The sequence below is a fragment of the Talpa europaea genome, assembly GCF_964194135.1.
Source record: "Talpa europaea genome assembly, chromosome: 3".
Classification (NCBI taxonomy): Eukaryota; Metazoa; Chordata; class Mammalia; order Eulipotyphla; family Talpidae; genus Talpa; species Talpa europaea.
The window spans coordinates 19,351,484-19,363,729 of record NC_140069.1 but is presented as its reverse complement, the minus strand read 5'-3'; the positions used below and the strand labels follow the sequence as shown (position 1 = coordinate 19,363,729).

Here is a 12,246-nt window from a genome sequence, read left to right as displayed (position 1 = left end):
ATAATAATTATCTTCCACTTCTGGCAATATTCAATAGATAAAACAAAAATTAATAGTTTTAAAAAGGACCTTTCTACTAGGAAAACAAAAAATATTTGTACAAATATGTAACAACAGTCATAAACAGATGAATATACTTTTAGTTAATAGCAATCAGATAATGATATTTTTTTGAAAAGGTGTCATCAAGTTTAAGTACCTCGTAAATATTGAAGCTAAGGGTAATAACGGACTAAATTTCCCATCCTAACTAGGTGATAAAGTGAAACAAAAAGTGAAATTCCTAGAGCTTGAATTCTAGAGCCTGAATTAATACATTACTTCACAAGCATGTATATGTGTATTTATTTGAACATGTATTTTTACATTCATATCTGTATGTGTATAGGTATATGAGTATACAAACATACACAGGTCTACACATACACGCATGTCTTGAGCTATGAAAGTATGGTGATTGTTGTGGGGCCTCCCCAGTGGAGCAGCAATTGAGCGCTGGGTTGCGAAGCTGCCCGCAGCCTCTGCAGCGCCAGTTCGATTCCTGGCCACCGGACGAGGGTCCCACATGGTGCGACAGACCTATCCTGCAGCCCGCTGCTCCCCTCAGCAGTGTACTTCGTCTGTCTGCCTGCTCTGTTCCCCACTCTGGCTTTGGTGAATTCTCTCACCCTCCCCTGCTCTTCTGACTGTACCCAGTGCTTGTATAAATAAATAAATAAATCTAAAAAAAAAAAAAGAAAGTATGGTGATTGTATTTCATATGAAATTTACCCAACATTTATGTTTAAGCTAGTATAATCTGGACTTTCCTTTCTACTGAAAACGAAGTTACTATAATTATCACTTGTTTAAAAACCTCAATTGCTAAAAGTAATAAATGTTTCTATGAAATTACAAAAACTGATCAAGTATTTTCCTTCTTAAAATCTTTTTATCACTCACCAACAAATAAATACCATCAAATTAACTTAATATGGTATATAAATATCTTTCAGCAGATGTTCCACCAACCCTTTCTACCTCACCTCTATCCTAGTGCCCACAACATCAGCCCCTATAGCAGCCAACAGTATCTGCATATGCCCTGCTGTTTTCTGTTTGTATTGCTCTCCTTTCCTCACTGCCCACCTGAATTGTTCCTGTTTTGTTCTTGAGTCTGTCACACAGGAAAATTATATGATCCCATTCATGTTTTAAGAAGATATCTCTGTGCCATTGTAGAAGAAAGTTTACAGGGGTTATTAATTAGAGAAAAAAAATAATTAGTTTAGTTAAGGGTTGGCAAGCTATATCCTGCAGGCCAAATCTGGTTCACTGACTGTTTTGTATAGATCAGGAGCTAAACATGGTATTTACACTTTTAAACATTTGAAAAAGCTCTTGGCATTAGAGTCTATGCATTAGAGTCTGGAGGTATTTTTTTCCCTCACTTTAAAAAAAATAGTTTTATTCTATATATAAAACATTCAGAAAAGTGTACAAAACAAAGTGTCCAGCTCAATGGATTATCAGCTCAATGAATTAAACAGCCATAAAACCAAAATATCCTACAATCTAAACAGTCTTATATGATTACCTAATGTTCAATTCTTTACCCTATTTTACTTCCCCATCCAATAAATAGGAACACTTATAGTTGAAGGCCAGATATACTGGAGTCAATCCTGACTCATTTTTGTTGTGTTATATGTCACATCCCCCCCATTAAGTAAATCGGCCAACAACACTTTCACTTTTAATTCCATTTGTTTCATCAATATAACACTGATTTACAACACTCTATGATTTAGAGGTGTAGTTTCACACCTTTTCTCCACTCACCACCAAAGCACAAGTAATCTACCACTGTAGTTCACTGGTCCCTTCCTGCTCTCCTTCTCATTGTCCACCCTCTTCACCTGGTAGACTGAATTGTCCAGTCAGATTCCAGAGATGGTTTGGTCTAGTTTCATCTGTTCCTTTGTTTTGCATATTTATATTAAACATAAGTAAAATCATTGAGATTTGTCTTTCTCCTTATTTTACTTAGCATTATCCCCTCAAGTTCCATCCATGTTTTCACAAATGACAAGAACTAATATTTTTCTAGGCTGAGTAGTATTCCACTATGAGAGAGAAAGAGAGAGAGAGAGACCTTTTTTATCCATCCACCTGTCCCTGAGCACTTAGGATATGTTTCCATAACTTGGATATTGTGTTGCAATGAACATAGGAGCAACACTTATTTTTTTTAATAAATTTTATTTTTATATTCCCCATACAATTGCAATCCCCTTATTTTGACCCCAATCCCTCCCCTCCCCAGCCCCCACCCCCCATATAGTATCTCTTGTTCATAGTTGTTCGTTGATTTTGATATTTTCTTTCTTATAGTTATTCTTTTTCCTGGTCCCTTATTTAAGTTTTCTTGCTATGAGTGAGACCATCCGGTATTTTTCTTTTTCTTTCTGGCTTATTTTGCTGAGCATGATCGCTTCCAGTGCCATCCATGTTGCTGCAAATTGCATGCGTTTATCTTTTTTGAATGCTGAGTAATATTCCATGGTGTATATGCAACACATTTAAATCAAGAATCAGGAGCCTCCCCTGGTGGCGCTGGCAGTTGAACGCTGCACTGTGAAGCTGTCCGCAGCCTCTGCAGCATGTGTTTGATCCCCCTGCCGGCCAGGTAGCAACCCACATGGCGTGGCAGACCTCTCCTGTCTTGCCCACTGAACCCCTCAACAGTGTGTTTCAGTCAGTCTACCTGTTTTGTTCCCCACTCTGTCTCTGGTGAATCCTCTCACCTTCCCGCACATTTGGCCTGTACCCCATTCTTGTATGCATGAATAAATAAATCTTAAAAAAATAATAAAAAATAAAAAATTTGACAATTCTCACTCCTATGGAGTCACCCTCTGATATGAGCCACCAAAATTTCTCATCTATTTATTGCCTGAAGTCCTTTTGCTGTTTTGTTGATTCCTATTTCTGTTCTTGAATCCCTGCAATCTATCCTTAAATAATATCCTTAACCTCACAGCAATCTTTTTAGAAGCTAATTCAAATATGCCATTCCTCTACAACAAATCTTCTAATTCTTTCCCATTTCATTCAGGTAAATGGCAATGTCCTTAATATAGACTATGTGATTTGCTCATGCTTGTTTTCCATCCTATTAAACATATCTTAATATACTTTAAATATATATGTGGGTATGTATGTGTGTATATACTTTTGAGAAAGTGAATAAACTGTAGCTTTATTACATGTAACATATATTTATATACATGATAAAGATAAATATTTACTAAATGTTAATGTGTTGTCTGAAATGCTCTAATCCAGAGATATCATACCCCTGTAACTGGATAAAATTATTCTTGGATAGAACACTTTCAAGGCTATTTAAATTGTTTATAACCCACATGTACTCTACTCTCATCACCTGACACATTTGGTGTGTCCCAGAAATAGCAAAAAAGTAATGTGATTAGAGTGCAGCACTGAAGGAGACAGGGGTATGAAATTTAGTTAGGTATAAGTGATTAGAATTTGGGGCAGATCATTTATAAATCTGTAGACCATGGTAAGGATATTAAATTTTACTGAGAGAACTGAGCAGTTATTCTCAGACTGTGCACCAAAAGAATATTATTTTACTTAATGTTTTAAAGTTATCATATTGTTTACTGAGTAAAGAGTAAAGTTTAAAGGGGCAAAAGCTGAAGCAGGGAGTTGGGTAACAAGCTACTCCAATAATCCTGGCACTCATGGTGATGACATGATGACTTATGCTTAAAAAGTTATGCTGGCAAAATATTAAAAAGTACGTAGTAACAGACCTTGACCACAAAAGTAATTTAGCAAATAATTTCTCATTAATGATTTTTAATGAATTGTTCCAAGGTCACTGTATTGAACTCAGATTATTATAGTATTTTAGTTTTAATATTTTTTCCTTGCTACAAGTAATAAATTGTATCTTGTATAAGTAACAAGTGTTTGAGTTTACTTTTATTGTAAATTAATTCACTTAGCCTGGAGACAATAGGTAATATTAATGAACACTTAAGCGTTTTGTTATTATACCAAAAAATCCAATAATGATCTCTGAAGTATTTACCCTCCTCTCAAAGATTAACAAACTGAACAATTTTTCTCTGGTTCACACATTGAGGAAAATAGTTAAGAGCTGTGGCTAACAGTTTAAGGGGAAGTCAGAGATCGTTCAAGACCTCACTCTATCCTACCTTAATTTTACTGAATTGAAAAAATACCAATCTCTCTAAGCTTCAGCTTCTTCTTCTGTTATGATCATGTACTGAAATATCAATTATGAAGTACACAGTGCCTAATGCATATCAGGCCCTCAAGTATTTTTCTCATTCTTGGAAATAATTGTAGAAGCCATTAATTTCTTCTCTACTACCGAAGTAAAGAAGTTTTTCAGGCCTAGTGGATAAAAGCACCTCCATTCAGGTCCACAGCTAAACCAAACATTCACTAAACCAAAAATTTAAAAGTGTAAAACAACACAAAGAGAACAGACATCAGTGGATAAAAAATATTTTTTATAGGATCCAGGCTTAACAATATCTAGGATATTGGTATCTTGAATAAAGATTCTGTGTCTTCACTTTATAAACTGTTTCGATATTTAACACAAACTTAAAGAAAACATACAAAAAACTTTCATTAAAAATATGTATTTCTATGAAAGTATTTAGTAAAATTAAAGTGACAAAAGGGAAGACAAATAGTTCTAACTATAATTTTTCTGTCACAACTGAAAAGACATCTGCCCAGTTAAATACAACCTCCCACTTTAGTAGATTGCTTAATCTGATAGAACATTTTGAAATAAATGATTGAACATGTTTTTAATTTGAAAGTACCAAATCATCAAGCATATGATATTCAGTGACAGAATTTGGAAAACAAGCATTGGTTTTCAACATGATTATGCTGGTCCATGTTTAAGTGATATCATTTTTAAAATTATACTCATTATTGCAAAACACACTATCCCATCAAGGCTGACAGTAAAAACAAAAATCTGCTATCTTTCAAAATATATAATTTTTCTACAATTTTAACCCAAGACAGAAAATATAACTTCATTTAAATAAATAAATAAATAAATAAATAAGAATATATACAGAGATATGAAAGGACAAATGATGATGTCTGGCTCAGAGAAGAGGATTTAAGCAATAAGCGAATAAGAAATCCTGAAAGCACTACATCAAGAGTGAATTAGTATTTAACTATTTTTTTCAGTTATTTTTTCGTGATTATATAGGTCGAGATAATTCCTGATGAATGCACAAATTCCACACTATTGCAGATGTATGTTTTTCAAAATGATCAATGTATAAGTAGAAATCCAAGCATGAAGGATGACTTACATATTAAAGCATGTACAAATTATTACTTAAGTAAAAAAAATAAAAAGACTAAACATGCAGAAAATATCACCAAAAACACCTCAAAAATGCCAGTAAAATTCTTTGAAAATCAAATAGATCTCTCAATGTATTTAAACTAGTAATTAAAAAATTATTAATTACATGTTAGATAATCCAAGGTTATTTTTATCAAAATGAGATTTAGAATAGGGATTTTTTTAAATAAAGATTATTTTTTATCTTTTTAAGTTATAAATGTATTTTTATTGTAGAAAATTTTGAAAATGAAGTTTTTCAAGATTATAAAAATCATTTTAAGTTTTACACTGTTAACATGTTTCTAATCTAATTCCAGAAATCTAGTTATTTTCTTATTCCTGTTAAATCAGCACTATCTGTCCTTATAGAGGGCTATTTCTTCTTCTGGTTTTGGATTCAGTGTTTCTCTATTTCTCATTACTTCTAACCATTAATTATTCTTTATGTCATAAAGATTCAATCTATCATATTAAGCTGGATGTAAAAGTGGTATTAAACCATTTACTTGGAAGTTGCAGAAATTACATGCTAGCACAACATTCTAATAAGCACATGATTAATTTATTACTTTCAAAATATGTGTTTTCATATTTTTGTCCCATTTTAAATAGATGTGTTTTGTTGAGCCTGTAGTTTAAATAATTTGAGAGGGTGATATTTAATAAAAATTAAATTACAAATGAAAGTCAGAAATGAAAGTAAATATTTATAATGGGAAGAATAATCACAAACAATACAGTCTGAAAGGTTGAGAAATGGCATAAATATCATAAAATCCAGAAGGAAACAAGGATATGGTTATAAATTATCTACTTCACCTCATGATACATATTTATAGGTGTTTTTACTCTTTGTTTATCTCTTTACATGATCAAGAGTTTTTTTAAAGGTTTATGTATTTATGTATTTATGTATTTATGTATTTATGTATGTATGTATTTATTTATTTATTTATTTGTTTGTTTGTTTGTTTATTTATTTATTTATACAAGCACTGGGTACAGTCAGAAGTGCGGGAGGGTGAAAGAATTCACCAAAGCCAGAGCGGGGAGCAGAGCAGGCAGAAGGACCGAAGTACACTGCTGAGGGGAGCAGCGGGCGGCAGGAGAGGTCTGCGCGCCATGTGGGACCCTCCTCCGGTGGCCGGGGAGCAGCCGTGGATCAAGCTGGGGCTGCAGAGGCTGTGGGTATCTTTGCAACCCAGCGCTCAACCGCTGCGCCACTGGGGAGGCCCATGATCAAGAGTTTTTAATGGTATTTATAATGGAAAGAATTTAGTCATTTTCCTCTAACATCAGCAAACTTTCTCTAGATAGTATTTTAGACTTTGCAATCCAGGCATTCTCTGTCAAAGCTGTTCAACTTTGTTGTAGCACAGTAGCAGTGATAGACAATATATACTCTACCAATCTATCATATTAAGATTATATATATACCTATATATAAATATAAATGAGTATGACTGTGTTCTAATACTTTGTATGAACTCTGCTTTTTAAATTCTATATAATTTTTACATGTCATGAAAGATTTTCCCTAATTATGGAAAAGAAAGTCAATTTCATTATTAACTCATGTTCCACACAATAGTGAGTGTAGTTTGCTGAACTTTGTTCTAGTCCTATTGATGGAAATTTGTTTTTATTGATACTTTTTAAAAATTTTTCCAGTTTTACTGAGAAATACTTGACATACATCACTGAATACACCCAAGATGTCTGAGATATATATGATATATATATATAAATGATTATGGCAATAAGTTTCATTAATATCCATCATTTCATACAGATACAATTAAAAAATGAACAAAAAAACAATATTTTTCTCTTCTCTCCACACCTATTTACCAAACTTTCTCTTTACTTATGGTGAAAACTGCTAGGATTTACTCTCTTAGAAACAGCAATATATATTGCCTAGCAGTGTTCAATTATAGTCATCATATTGTACATTATTACTTATAATTGGAATCTTGTACTTTTGACATCATTCCTCCAACTATTCCCACCCTGTGCCCACAGGTGAGCACAAATCTGATCTTTATTCTCTGTAAGTTTAATCTTATTTTTTTTTAAGATCACACATATAAGTAAGATCAGAGAGTATGTGTGCATATTGTTTGGCTTATTTTACGTAGCATAATACACTTAAGATCAACCTATGTTGTTGCAAACAGCAGAATTTAAATTTTAAGGCTGAGTAATATCCCATGTTGTCACTCTGTATGTGTGTATCTCACAAGTTTTTATCCATTCATCCATCAATGAACATTTAGATTGCTTTAGTATTTCACTATTGTAAATAATGTTATTATGAACATAGAAGTGTAGATATCTTTTTGTGTTTTCATTTTTCTTGGATATATTCCTAGAAATGGAATTGCTAGATCATATAATAGTCTTATTTTTTATGTTTTGAAGATCCTCTATTCTGTTTTCTAGAGTGGCTATTGCAGTTTATAACCATCAAAGGTATACAGGCTTTCCTTTTGTTCCACATGCTTGTCAGAATATGTTATTTCTTGTCTTTTGATGATGGTCATTCTAGCAGTGTGAGGCAATATCTCATTGTGGTTGAAATATGTTGTTTCTGATTCTCAATTATATTGACAAGTTTGCTAGTTTTTTATTTTATTTTATTTTATTTTATTTATTTTATTTTTTTGTGGGACCCTTGTCGGCAGCCGGGGAATGAACCGGCACTGCAGAGGCTGCGGGCAGCTTCACAGCCCTGTGCTCAACCGCTGCACCACCAGGGGAGGCCCTGCTAGTTATTTTAAAAGATTTTTAACTCATACACATACTTTTCTTAAAAAAATAATGAAAGAACACCAGTATTTTTCTCTGTTGTGCACATTTCATTATCCTAATGAGATTGTCCTTTTTTTTTCAATGATAGTATCAGCAGAACCAAGTCTGTGTCAAATACAAGGAGAATCCAATTCAATACTTACACACACCTTCCTATTTTAGTTTACTGACCTGTTTTTATTTCATGGATGGTTAAGTTCAGTTTGGATATTGTTTCAAGATATCTTAGCATATACCAACACAATGCTGAAAGTTACTCACTTCCTTAGTCAATATTGAAATCACTGATATGCAATTAATGTCCTGAAACTTGGTCTTTTATGTACAATTAAAAGCATACAAGGAAGACAAATTTGCTATTGCCCCCACCTCTTCAATACTTCATTGCATTTTAGCTGAAATCTATCACTAAGAGTAAATTCTTCTTATGCTTCCATTTCATAGACTTAAATACTTCCACGGAACAACACAATTGGTTGAAAAATGGAGCAATTCCAAATGGGGCATTAGCCTGGAAAAAGGAACAATTCCAAAGGAATGTATTGTTCAGAAAGAAATGGAGGCACATGAAGAGAGCACATTAGTGCTGATTTGTGTATGACAAAAGCTTTTCATTAATTAAATAGCTAACTAAGCTAAAAGCAAACATCATTAGAAAAAGTTATAATTCTATGCCATTAGAAGAAAAGGATAATGCTTATTATCATGGAGTTCTCTTTTTTGAACTTCCAAAATTAACTGTGGTTAGATCTTTAGAATTCTGAAAAATCCTTTCCATTATACCTAATAAGATTGCAAGATTTTAAAATTCAGGACAATTATGAATAATAATGACAAAGATTTTGTTTTTATCTTGATTATGTTTCTTTTTTCTGGGTCTAAGATAAATCCTTGCAACTGTGTGGTTTTTTTGTTTGTTTGTTTTCCTCTTTGCTTTGATTTGGTTCTATCCTGTATTCAACCTTCACTAGGTCAGATTTTGTGTCTTTATTGTGACTTTTTAACAGATGTTCATTTCTGGGTAAGTATAGTGTTTTTAACAAGGGAAGTAAGTATACTGTACAGAACCATAATTATGTTATAAAGAGAAAGGTACATACTAACATACTGGCATTGAAAGATGGAAAAAGTCAGATGAATAATTAGTGCTTTTAAATATCAGCAGTTAAGAAGGATTAAGAAGTAACATTATAATATTCAGAAAATCACAATATACATATATTTAACTGACAATGAAATTTATTAAAAAATATAATAATACTCTATTCTCATAAAATGTTGAATTCTAATAAAAATGAGATAAAGAATTAAAATTATTTGAAAATTATACAGTTTTCCAATAGCTTTAACAAGAGCTTTTTTTTTTTAAGATTTATTTATTTATTTATTTATTTATTTATTTATGCACGCACTGGGTACAGTCAGAAGTGCAGGAGGGTGAGAGGATTCACCAGAGACAGAGCAAGGAAAAGAACAGGCTGGCAGACTGATGAAATACACTGCTGAGGGGAGCAGTGGGCATGGAAGGAAGGGTCTGTGTGCCATGTGGGAACCTCGCTGGTGGCAAGGGATTGAACCAGTGCTGCAGAGGCTGTGGGCAGCTTCGCAGCCCAGCGTTCAACTGCTGCACCACCAGGGGAGGCCCAAAAGCTAAAAATTTTGGTTTAATTTTTGAAACTGGAGGAATGAGTCATTTATGAGATGGTGAATTAAAATTTGATTTTATGGTCTGCAAATCAAAATGTAAAAGAAAATTAGTGAATAAATTAAAATCTGAGAAGATTTAACGCTATCGTGTCTAGGTTGGCAAGCTTCCTAATGGTTCCTACTGATGCTGTTTTGAAGCTCACATGTGCACATACCATAAATATGCCTTGCATAGGAAGAAGGCAGTTAGCACCACTTTCTTGGCAGATTAGCTCTAACTGCTATGCTACTGCTTCACCATACCCCTGCTCAAATTAGCTATGAAGTAATACAATGAGGATGACCGTATTTGTCTCCAATTTTCAAAGCTTAAGTTATTGTCAAACCTAGGTATTAAAACTAATTGTAAAAGAACAAAAGAGTTTAAGAAAAACTTATTTTTACATATTATTCAGTTATTCAATTTCTGAGTTTTACTGAAAGAATAAAGAAAACCCACTAATTTAGATATGTGCATGCCCACGTTCACTGTAGGATTATTTATAATAGCCAAAACTTGGACTCAAACTTAAGAGTTCACTGACAGATGATTGACTAAAAATGATGTGGTATATATGCACAATGTAATACATTCAGCTATAAAAATATGTGAAATTTGTCTTTGCAACAACATGGTTGATATAGAGGGTATTATGCTGGGTGAAATAAGTGAGATGGACAAAGACAACGCTGCATGATTTCACTCGTGATACACTAAGAAACTAAACAAATGAGTTAAATGAAACAAAAATAAACTTTTAGACTTTAAGACAAATTTTACTGATTTCCAGAAGGACAGGGGAATTGGTAAATTTGGTTAAAGCGGTTATAAAAAAAAAGGAATAAAATTGGGCTTTCAGTGGTGAACTTAATGTATATAGTAGAATATACACAAACTGGATTTTAATGATGAACATCTGAAACATATAAATGTTAGCTACAATGCTAACTCAATATATATACTGAAATGAAAAACAAAAATACAGCTGTTGTAGAGAAACAAGTTGAAGTGGAACTTTAAATAGTTAATGCCAAATCCACCTCACAGTAAGAAAATATTCCAGAGACTAAGATGTACTGAACTGTGTATTAAACAATGTGATAAATTATCCAAAGCAGTCAAACATTTTTTAATCATAGAATAAATTTTGAAAATCATATTAAGAATTAATATTTGAATAGGGCATTCTAGTTTACAAAGTGCCAGCCTGTAGAAAATCCCATTTGATCTATTCCTTATAGCAAATGCCAATGCCATGTACTCTCTAAACAAAAAAAAATAAAAATTTGCAAGAGTAACTTACAGGTCACACAGAGTGATATATAAAGTGCAAGGACTAATACACATAACAGCTTCCTAATTATTTGTAAACTGTTGAATGTTTTATAGACTGGAAGGACCAATGAAACATAACACTTACAACTACATTTAGTATTTATATCTTAAATCATATAAGCAAATACTAACAGTAATAAAGTATTGCATATGTCAGTAATGAAAATTTGGCATACTAAGTTCCTACTGCCATATTAAGTCTGTAACATAAAATAAACTCAATTTTTCACATTTATCAACATTATAGCCCATTAAGGAAATTTTTGAATAGGTTAATTATATTATCTTTAGGTGAATTTAAGCTATAACATCCCATGAATCTCTTGCTTTTTATTTAAGTAAATTTGCCTAGACAAATATACCTCAAAACCTTTACCATATTTTTATGTTGCTGTGTCTCTTTAATGAATAAAGAGTATCTAACTTTGATGTAAGGTGTGCTTAACTTTAAGTCATTTTCATTTAACATAATGACTGCCATATGGCAGTAATGAAATTATATTATCCTGATTAAAATAACTTTTCAATTAATAATCTCCTCACAGAAGGAAAAAATCTTTCCAGGAAAAACACAACTAAAGGACCTCCCCTGGTGGCGCAGTGGTTGAGCTCTGGGCCGCGAGGTTGCCCGCAGCCTCTGCAAAGCTGGTTCATTCCCCGGTTGCCAGCAAAGGGTCCCCCCGAAAAAAAAAAAAAAAAACCCTAAAATCAAGAAGCAGTGTTTTAATAAATGGTCAGTAACTCTCAGTTTCAGTTTTTGAATTCCAAAATGTGGGGTGGGGAGTAGGGAGTGACATGGAGATTACTACATCACTTCTGAGGCTCTTTTCTCACATATGAAATTGAGGAAGACCTTAAGAATAAATATCATAATAAAATATAAATAGTCATATAAAATATTATCAAGAGTTGATGATAAAGAATGTTTCTGTAATTCAGAATTGAACTATGAATTCTCTTAACCTTTAAAAAAATATATCCA

General features: G+C 32.8%; 1 protein-coding gene across 1 annotated transcript in view; it reads right to left on the bottom strand.

Moving 5' to 3' along the window:
- Positions 1–12,246, bottom strand: part of CSMD3 (CUB and Sushi multiple domains 3) — a gene marked incomplete at both ends in the record, with an annotated part of 827,299 nt that overhangs the window by 445,382 nt on the left and 369,671 nt on the right. The window lies entirely within an intron of this gene.